This window comes from Aegilops tauschii, chromosome 3 (assembly GCF_002575655.3).
Source record: "Aegilops tauschii subsp. strangulata cultivar AL8/78 chromosome 3, Aet v6.0, whole genome shotgun sequence".
In the NCBI taxonomy this organism is placed as follows: Eukaryota; Viridiplantae; Streptophyta; class Magnoliopsida; order Poales; family Poaceae; genus Aegilops; species Aegilops tauschii.
The window spans coordinates 559,927,054-559,937,632 of record NC_053037.3 but is presented as its reverse complement, the minus strand read 5'-3'; the positions used below and the strand labels follow the sequence as shown (position 1 = coordinate 559,937,632).

Here is a 10,579-nt window from a genome sequence, read left to right as displayed (position 1 = left end):
CTCTCCGGCAAAGGGAAGCCTCGCGCCCCCCGTAATACCGCCGCCGCGCCCAAGCTGAAGAAGAAGCTGACGGCCGACGAGCGGGCAAGGGAGTCGGCAAAGAGAAAGGGCTGGAGGCACGCGGCGGACGCAAGGGAGGAAGCCATCACCGCCGCCGCGCAGCAGGAGGCCACCGACGCCCGCGTCGCGGCGGCAACGAGGGAGGCGCTGATGTACCTAGGGTTAAACCCTGGCCAGCACGGCCTCGTCAACGCCGCTGTGGCCGCGGCCAGCACCGGCTCATCTGCCTTTCCTTGAAGGTGCTGCCCGACTCGCCCCGCGCGTCGGCTTGCACCCCGACGCCCGGCTTCCACGTCTACCCGTAGGCCTCCCGATTCTCCGGGGAGTGCTCACACGAGGTGAGCGTGGTGGCACCTTCGACGCCCACGCCCGCGCCCATCGACCTCAACGCCACACCGATGGTTGATGGCTCATCATCCGGAGGCGCGAGGAAACGCGCGTGGCACATGCCAGCCGACGTGTTGTCGGGCGCACGCAACCTGTTCGACGGAATGCCGGCCTCCGGTGATGACGATTACATGCAAAACAACATCTTCGAGGGTGGTGCGGCGGCCGCTGGCGGTGCCGCCGGGGCCGGCTACGATCCCAAAGAGACACAAAGCCAGGACAGCCGAGGGCTATTCACCCCATCCACCTTTGATCAAGATCAGGTGGCCTTCATGCATGATCAGGTCGACCTGGACCTGGACGGCTTCTCACTTGACCACGAGTTTCCAGAGGACTACGGCCAAGATGAAGAGGATGGGTTTGTGATCGAAGGGGAGCCTTTGTTCGAGGACGAGCTCGCCAACCAAGCCGCCGGGGGGAAGATGAAGTGCAAGAGTAGGCGGACCAAGGCATACATGGTGGCCGAGGACAAGCTCCTTTGTGAGTGTTGGAGGAACATTGGGCAAGACCCCAAGATCGACGCCGAACAAAAGGCATCAACCTTTTGGACTCGTGTCCATCGTGAGTTCCAAGAGCGCAAGAAGTTTCCGTCGTACCAAATGCAAAGCACGCGCGGATGGGTGTCCATTTTGAAGCGTTGGAAGGTGATCCAACAAGAGTGCAACAAGTTTTGTGCCACTCTTGAGAGCATCAAGGCATGCCCCGTGAGCGGCATCGGCATGCAAGACATGGTATGCTAGCAAGTGGCCCTCTTTTGTGTCATTCTGTTTATACTTGCATGTCCATTTCCATATCCATTTGCCAATATGCTTGCATGCAATTCATTTGTAGGCATTCCAAGCTTTGGAGGCATTCAAGGTCCAACATGATGGCAAGTGTTTCAACCTCTCCCATTGTTGGAGGGTCATCAAAGACGATGAGAAGTTCAAGGCGCAATATTGCCGCCCTCAAGTCACATGGGGGGAAGAAGGCCGTGGAGGAGGAAGAAGGCGAGAAGCCACGGCCACGAGGGAAGACCAACTCCAAGAAGAAGGACAAGCGGGATGCGGCGTCAAACGCCTTGATCGCAAGCGTAGAGGGCATGATGACCAAGAAGGACTCGAGGGAGGAGGAGCGCCGGCAATACAAAGAAGAACAAATGAACTCCTTCATGGAGATCCAAAGCATGAGGCTTGACATGGAGGCGGAGAAGCAAGCCAAGATGCTTGAGATGGAGGTGGAGAAGCAAGCCAAGATGCTAGAGATCAAGGCCGCCAATGCCAAGACCAAGGCGAAAGAAGTGTCTCTCGCGGGCATGATGACGGGGGTGGAGATCATGAAGGTGGATCTCAACACCGTGTCGCCAAGGAAGAGGCCGTGGTTCGAGAAGATGCAGGCCGACATGCTCAGGTTTGACGACAAGTGATCTATGACGGCGAGCGCCATCCTTTTTCGTATGCCGGCAAGTGTGCCGGCTTCACCACGGCCGCGATGGCGTGGTCGAACTCTCCTGCCCCTTTTTTGTGTGCTGGCATGTGTGTCGGCTGCTGGCAAGTGCGCCAGCTGAACTGCGTGCTGTTTTTTGTAGCTGGCATTATATGCCGGCGCTGGCATTGTATGACGGCGCTGGCATGATGCCGGCATGAACTTCGGGCGACGACATGGCCGCTGGCATGATCTATGGCCGTGGACCTTTTTCGAAATTTGCGTGCGAACATGAAATGGGTCGTCGCCGTTGGCCGCACTGCCGACCCAAATCTTAAAGAAGGGCGGACACCGAGCGGGCAGCCGACTCAAACGGACAAAAAGCGGACGAATCCGCCGTCCGTTTGAGTCGGCGCGTTGGAGTTGCTCTTAGCCACACCCTTTGCGAAAAGCTTTGCTAATGACTCCGTTCGTTTCATATTAGTTGTTCTTGAAATTGATGTATCTAGACATATTTTAGTGCTAGAAACATTCGCTTGAGTGATAAGTGATAACTAATACGGAACCCCAGGGAGTACTTGATGCGAGCTTACTGGTTGCACCTCTACACATATTGTAAAAAGAAAAGGAAAAGAAAATACAGTTCTACATAACAATGCATCCGGCTCCCGATGTATTTATAGCCGGGTAGCCCTTGCCACGGCTAGCATAACCAACCAACCCAACTTCGAGCGACCGGCGATTGCTGCGAGCCGGCCGGCCGTAACCGTCGAGGAGCCGTGGTTGTCCGTCACGGGCGGGGGCGTTGTCGTGCGCGCCGTCATCGAAGCAGCGTTCGCCGACGTACACGCAATGGGCGAGGCGAGCTTCCTCGAGGCGAGCTCTGCCAAGAAAGACAAGAACGAAGCCAAGAAGCACAAGGTCGAAGCGGTTGCTTCGGTCGCCGGCGAGGTCGCGGCGGCGGTTGACGCCCAGTTTCCGTCGCGCGAGGCAGAGGAAGGGAAGAAGTGCAGCGTCGAGGTCGCGGCGGCGGTTGACGCCCAGTTTCCGTCGCACGAGGCAGAGGAAGGGAAGAAGGGCAGCGTCGAGGTCGCTGGCGAGGCTGCCGGCGAGGTCGCGGCGGCGGTTGACGCCCAGTTTCCGTCGCGCGAGGCAGAGGAAGGGAAGAAGTGCAGCGTCGAGGTCGCGGCGGCGGTTGACGCCCAGTTTCCGTCGCACGAGGCAGAGGAAGGGAAGAAGGGCAGCGTCGAGGTCGCTGGCGAGGCTGCCGGCGAGGTCGCGGCGGCGGTTGACGGCCAGTTTCCGTCGCGCGAGGCAGAGGAAGGGAAGAAGTGCAGCGTCGAGGTCGCGGCGGCGGTTGACGCCCAGTTTCCGTCGCACGAGGCAGAGGAAGGGAAGAAGGGCAGCGTCGAGGTCGCTGGCGAGGCTGCCGGCGAGGTCGCGGCGGCGGTTGACGCCCAGTTTCCGTCGCGCGAGGCAGAGGAAGGGAAGAAGGGCAGCGTCGAGGTCGCCGGCGAGGCGAACGATCAGGGAGCCGCCACCACCGGAGGCGCACTGCCGGGGTCTGGTTTGGTCACGGATTTGCAAGAAGTATGGCGGCACAATTGGGAAGGGCAGATTGAGACGCTCAACAATCTGATGGATTTCCGTGTGCAGATCATAGTGGCCATCGACACTGAGTTTGCGACGAGGGCAGCCACCACCCGTGGTAGGCCGCGAACTGGCGAAGACTGGTATAATCGGGTCAGGGTGCTGGCCGGCACGGCGCACCTGATGCAAGTTGGCATTGCCCTATGTTTCCCGGAACTCAGCAGCAATCAGATTAGAGTCTGGGAATTCAACATTTACTTTGATTCAACTGCGCACAACTATAACAGGGACACGCTCCAATATCTGAAGGACTGTGGGCATGACTTGGATCGGCACAGGGTGGATGGCATACCACCGGGCGACTTCGCCGGATGGTTCTCTCAGCTAGGCACGGTATTCAGAAGACCAGCGGTGACCCTCCTCACCTACCAGGGCGACTACGACGCAGCACTGCTAATGTATCAGCTGGGTGTGCCAATGCCGCAGGGCCGGCTACAGTATCTTCTAGACTTCAGTGCCAGCTTCCCGGCTAGCATCGACGTCCGTGTTCTTGCGCTACTTTGGCAACCATCCTTTCAAGGCAAGTTAGATGATCTTGCCGGGATGTTGGGCGTCTCCCGAACTGGAGCTAGTCACCACGCCGGCTCGGATGCCGTGCTCACCATGCGCTGCTATTTCGCAGTCCGCTGCTTGCTCGGAGGTGACGAGGTGGTGAGAAGACACAACAGGGTGCTCTGCGGTCTGAATCAGAGCGAGGTGTCTGTCTTCACAGCGTGCCCAGCAGGGGATCTCTCCATCAGGGTGCTGCACGTCCGGGCACACAGCTTCCAGGACGTTGCCGGACAAGTCGGCGCGATCATCCAGAGCAACTTCACGTTGATTTCTCTCAAAGTGTCATGTGTTCCACCGCTTCGGCCCGGCGGATTCAGCCCGGACGCGCAGCTCTGCTATGATGGCATGCAGCGGCGGCTCGGCGAGAGAAGGACGTACGACATTGCGCTGGTGTTTGCAACCATGGAAGGCCAAGTGGCAAGTGCGACCTGTTTCCTGTTCCACCTTTGCTTGTCAGGCGGAGAGCTCATTCAGCCGGAGCAGTTTGCGAGGATGATGATCGATCAAGGGATGCTGAGAAACCAGAGCCTCCAGTGGGTTAGCTTCATCGGAGCAGAGTCCGTGGCCTTGATTTATGACATTGTGAGCTGCAGCTCCGGGTACATGATCCCCTTTGCATTCCATGACTATCTGACGAGCCGACGCGTCATGTTTCCCGCAATGCACGACCTGGGACTTCTAGTGCCGAGGGGTGGTTCCATGGACCTGCGGCAGATCGCAAGACGACTTGGGATTGAGCATGCGGAGGAGATGCCAGAAGCTGGCATTGGCAGGGACGCACTTCTGACCATGAGATGTTTCATTCAGCAGCTCATGACCGGCCATGTGTCATCGAGGGATGCCCGGCATCTCCTTGCAAGCTGTTGCTGTCGCTCAATGTGCTTGAGGTAGTGCCTGCTCGTCTTCAATTGCTACTGCTAGGAATAGGATGCATGAAGCTCAAGCTGCCACGCGAATGAGTGTACATACAGGTAGAATTGTCACCACAGACACAGAGCTCTCTGAGCAAACATAAACACTTGGGTTCGTTATCTGTAAAAATTGTCCTGAAATGTGCAGTTTATTCAGGATTCTCTTGGGTTGCACGTGTACCAGCCATTATTGGTTCGTGTGTTTCTTGCAGTGCAAATGAATGGTCTGTTGATTTGAAACAAGCATACGCTTTTTATTCGCTGCTACTGTTGTAGTAATGCTTTTATTTTATTTTATTTATACCTGGCTATCTATCTGCACAACACGAAAGGTTAGGTATAATAATAATCCTCATTCCTAATTCTGGCGAGGCTCCTAGACTGAAGCCATCACCCAAATACTGAAACGTAGATGCACAACAGGTAATAACCCAAGTCTGTACGGTGGCAACACTGTCATATCAAGGGACATGTATGCGCTCATCTCTAATGCTAAGACATATCCTCTGTGAAGCTAAAGCAATGCAAAGAGAAGCTGGAGTACAAATAAAGACGATGCTCATCTCTAAATCAAATTGGGCACTCCAGGAAAGAGGCATCGATGCAAAACAACATGATCCATACAAATAAAAATCCATCAGGGAGAAGACATGCAATTGAAATGGACAACACGTTTGAATCATCAGTTTGATTTGGAAACAAGCCCCAGAGTACATAAGTTGCTAGGTTACAGAGCATCGGAACGGCGCTGCCAGCAGATTGTACATGCCGTCCAGTCCACATATTTACAGAGGAAACAAACGAGGCATACAGTCTCTATCACCCTCCACACACGGATATCGCCGTGATTAAAACTGAAACACGAAGGCGGAAGGCGCTTTGAACGACGCCGCAGAGCAGCCGGCTGACCTGCCCATTCATTTTGCAGGCACGAACTCCAGAATGTGCACATATGCGCTGCAAATGCTCAACACAGCCAATAGAGATGAAGTTAGGCCACAACAATCTGCCAATTAGACTCAAGAAATGGGATAACAGAAAGGAATTAAAGATAGTGTATACCTGACAAAAAGACAGTCTAGATCCATGCAGCCTGATAGTCCGGATGGACAGCGATATGGCTATGATAACAGCCACTGTCGCTCAGAAGCAACCAAGTAAGTTTCACAATAAGTGCCTGCGAGCCCAAGCTCAGGCAGGGGAATTGCAAGTACAGGCGCACTGATAAGAAACCATCTACTTAGAGCCATGTTTTCCAAAAGGCTTGCATTATCAAAAGATACTTCTTCTTTTAAAAAAGAGAGAAGAATCGATGATCAATATGCAGGTGTAGCAACATACAGTAACAAAGGCTGGAAAAGATGATACATGACTCATGAAAAACGACGCAGGGGGATAAACAACATAGATACCTAGGGGAAGGGCCTCCTTCTTCCTACCCCGCTTGCCCGTACTCCCTGAAAGAGTGGTGGACAAGGATGGCTCAGACCTGAAGGCAACAGACAAGGGAAAGAGAAATATGAAAATGTGTGCAATAGTCGAAAATCTGCATCTGAGCAGGGCAACAATAAAGATCTCTTTGCATTGGGTGTCTGATCAATCAGTGCTGGACCAGCCTTCTCAGCGACGATATCAAGCTGTGGCAGGTTGTCTTTCCTAACGATAGCTCCGACAGTTGATCCCAGTGTTCTACCAGCCTGTGTGACCAAACATAGGTAAGACAGTAGGCACACAGAAAAAGAATAATCTTGCAGATGCGAGATAGTCTGAAATTACCAGGCCCTCGCCAGTTGAGTCAACCAGTTCACCGTCAGTTGGCCCAAGTAGTTGAGCATCATCTGTGTCAGCCAGGCCATCCTTGAAGGGAACCCGCTGAGACTTTGGCTTAATTTCATAAGCTACACCACTGTCAAGAAAAACATGTCAAGAAGATGATGCAATAATAATATATAAGTACAAGTCGAGATGCACCAACCCAACCATAGATGCCGAGGTGAAGACAGGGAAGGCACAGGAGTACGACCCTGAACAGAGACATAAGGGAAAGGTGTCTACCTCTGGCGATGCAGTAACTGAAACGAGGGGGCTGGAGGAAGACCCTCCCACAGTGCTAGATGGCATAGGTAATACCGCCGGAGAGGGGGAGAGGGTCATTAGGCAAGGAGCTGGAGCTAGTTGATCCAGATGGCACACCTGAAGCTCGTTACACCACAGAAGACCGCGGTTGTTGCCCAAGAGGTGCGTCAATCTAAGCACCTGGAACAACAGATCATTGATGTACCATCGGCACGCAGCACTACCACTTACAAGGAGAAACACTGCATAAGAAGACAAAATGTAGGTAAACACAACAGAATTGAGAGAGAGTAGAGCATATATCAGGAGCCTTAGAAACGGCCGTACAAATTAAATATACAGCAAGCATCCTTTCATAAACAGATGTGATTATTTGAAAGTACTCCCTCTGTAAAGAAATATAAGATTGTTTAGATCACTACTTTAGTGATCTAAATGATCTTATATTCTAAAGACATAATACAATGACCCTCACACACCCTATTTTTAAAACTCTAACCAACTGTGAATACAAAAACTGCAACTGAACACTTGCATTTGCACCTACGACATTCGCCTGTCCCCCAACCTGCGTCACGGGCCAGGCAGACCCGGCAAGCCCACCTGCAAGTAGCACAGCCAACTGTGCAACGCCTTTGTAAGCTAACATGCTCTAATAATTATAGTCTGCAATCACAAATCCATACATCCCCAGTAAAAAGCGAACCGCCTGGAAAGCAGCCTGGTCATACAAATAACAGCAACCATCGAAAGAATCGTCTAGAAAAAATGTGTCTGACAGAAGGCCTCCATCACTAATGAAGACATCGATCTCAACCCCTCCAAGGTCAGAGACATCAGGTGCCACTTCTCGAACATAAGAATGAAACGGCAGTCGGCAGTAGCTCGCAACAGCCTCAAACAGAGGCACACAGGACGAACATAGAACAAACGTGCCTATCCCAAAAGACACCAGCGCTGTGCACGCCAGACAAAGGGACAAACACATAAGAATACTAAATAAACAAATAAATACATGACAAGCAAGAGTAAACAGAGCAAGATATGTGTTACCTTGTCAACCAAATAGCAAGAGCAGTACCTAGCAGGGTCCAGAGGTGCACAGAGACCCAAAGTCACCAACAAACTGGAAGAAGAAATCAAACAGAAAGTTAAAAAAAGGAAACAAAGCAGGGTATATAAAACAGAAGCTGATCAAACAGTGACTGCCATGTTGCTCTGAATCCTATTATGTTCACACTTGCTTAGCTGAAGACTGATCCATGGTATATACAACAGAATCCAACAAGGGGATATACTACTCACATGCCACCCACACACTGCACCAAAACTTAATTGAAAAGCCAAATGTAACCTAGACCAACTAAACACAAAGAACTTTTCCAGAAATAATGCATGACCTATTCGCATTGTTCACCATAGATGATAGATTTAAGATTCCCACATGCTTTGACACCTCTAATGATCCCCTAAACGTGTCTTATAATTTCCACGAATTAGGTAACTCAAATTCAGAGTGGACGATGCTTAAGATTCTAAACCCCCCCCCCCCCCCCCCCCCCCCCCCAAAAAAAAACAGAGTAGCACTTAGCCTTACTTGAACACCTAGCCTATACATACAATGATCCTCACAGTAGCACCACATGTTCAACGACTTGCAGCTCCGGCTTGCCGCTCAGAAAAAAGGGGATCACAACTGTGTGTATGGACGTCTGTGAGAGAGGAACCTGGGATGTAGTACCTGAGCGCACGCGCAACGCAAGCACGACAGCTGATGGCCCCAACAGAGCAGCGGAGTGAGCCGCGACCTGCGCTTTGCCGCTGCTCTGCCAGTTCTGCCGCTCCGTGTCCTCTTCTCATTCCTCCCCCACGACCTCCTCTCCCTCCTGTCCTGTGAGAGGCTAGGGTTAACCGCTGTGCGAGCGCGAGCGGGGGCGTAGAGCAGCGGCTAGGGCGGGGAATCGGTAGAGCGAGGTGAGGACGACTCTCGCCTGTTGATGGCGGCGCCGGAGACAGCCGTGCCCAGGAGGAATCGGAGGTGGCGGCGGCGGCGGCGGTGATTTGAGAGAGAGAGTTAGGAGAGGAGTTAATTGCGCGTTGGTACCACACTTGCGCACCTACTCACGAATCAGTACCATTAGTCACTTTTTTTGTCATGCAGTGCCAACTTTAAGCCTAAGTGTTGCAAAACAGTCTCACAGCCGTATAAGCGCGTATTGACGGTGTATCTGACCGCTGGGACCCGTGCGTCCGGGCTGACGTGGCATGCTCTTTTACAAAAATAACCCTTGCTTTTTATTTAATCACGCGCGGGTGCCGTAGAGGAACGGCAGGTCGCCGGCCCAGCGCGCGGCGACGGCAGGGCCGAGCGCGGCGGGGTGGCGCGCGAGCCAGGCGCCGAGCAGCTCGCCGCCGGGGAGCACGGCGGAGGGCGCGGCCGGGTGCGTGCCCATCCAGAGCTCCGCGTAGGGGCGGGCCTCGTCGATTTCGGCGGCGGAGAGGCGCGCGACGAGGGAGGCGGCGCCGCGCCGGCCCCATGCGTACTGCTGCACGCCGCCGCGCAGCCGCAGCGGCGGCGGCAGCTCCGGCGAGGAGTCCTCGGGCGGCGTCTCGTCATTCGGCGGGGAGGCCTCGGGCGGCGCCGGCGGGGAGGGGGAGGGCGCGGTGGAGGTAGCACCCATTCTCTGTCGTGCAGGGCGAAGCAGGGTGGGAGCAGGGAGAGGGCCCCGGAGCTTCGGCGAGCCAGCGACGGGGCTCCGTCGAGGGGAGGCCGGCGAGGTCGAGGCGACGGGGCTGCGGCGAGCCAGCGACGAGGCTCCGGCGAGGTCGCGGCTTTGAGCGATTAAATTTATAACAAAGGGGTTTTCTGAAAAAAAATATGCCAAGTTGGCTGTTGACATGCGGGCCCCGCTGGTCAGATACATCGTCAATACGTGTTTATACGTGGCTTAGTCTGTTTTGCAACACTTAGGCTTAGAGTTGGCACTGCATGGCAAAAAAATGACTAATGGTACTGATTCGTGAGTAGGTGCGCAAGTGTGGTACCAACGTGCAATTAACTCTTAGGAGAGCCAGAGAAGAAGGGGTTCGAGCGAGAGAAAAAAAACCATATTTAAAGTTAAAAAAATCGAAAATAATTCTGTGGAAATTTGTACTGTATTCCTACGGATCCATGATTTTTTTTTAAATATACTCCCTCCGTCCCACAATATAAGAACATTTTTTACACTAGTGTAGTGTCAAAAACGTTCTTATATTATGGGACGGAGGAAGTAATTTGTAAGCTGTAAAAAAACAAAATTTCATCCCCCAAAACAAAAAATTCCAGCCCGTTTGAAATAAAATACATATTTGTTTTTTTAAGCCATGTGTAAAAGTAAAATGTAACGAATATTTACACATATGTAGCATACTAAGAAGTGTTCCGCGCGCTTCGCTGTGCCGACTTCTTTGTTGCGCATCTGTACAAACACCGGTTGTAATACTAAAACAAAATCATATGTTAGAACAAATTAATTTCACATAAAAGAAGTTTTTCT

The 10,579-nt window shown here is 52.9% G+C and overlaps 1 long non-coding RNA gene across 7 annotated transcripts; it reads right to left on the bottom strand.

The window, feature by feature from the left end:
• Positions 1 to 5,620: 5,620 nt before the first annotated feature.
• LOC109779806 (uncharacterized) lies at positions 5,621 to 9,137 on the bottom strand. 7 transcript variants are annotated; one of them, XR_012205619.1, is made up of 8 exons: positions 9,032 to 9,137; positions 8,782 to 8,926; positions 8,094 to 8,166; positions 6,940 to 7,282; positions 6,741 to 6,870; positions 6,377 to 6,661; positions 6,027 to 6,252; positions 5,621 to 5,921 (listed from the first exon to the last, which is right to left on the bottom strand). It is a non-coding gene; the product is annotated as an uncharacterized lncRNA (long non-coding RNA). The 7 variants fall into 7 exon arrangements; XR_012205623.1 differs by having other exon boundaries at positions 6,027 to 6,249; XR_012205624.1 differs by having other exon boundaries at positions 6,027 to 6,100.
• Between the last annotated feature and the right edge of the window lie 1,442 nt (positions 9,138 to 10,579).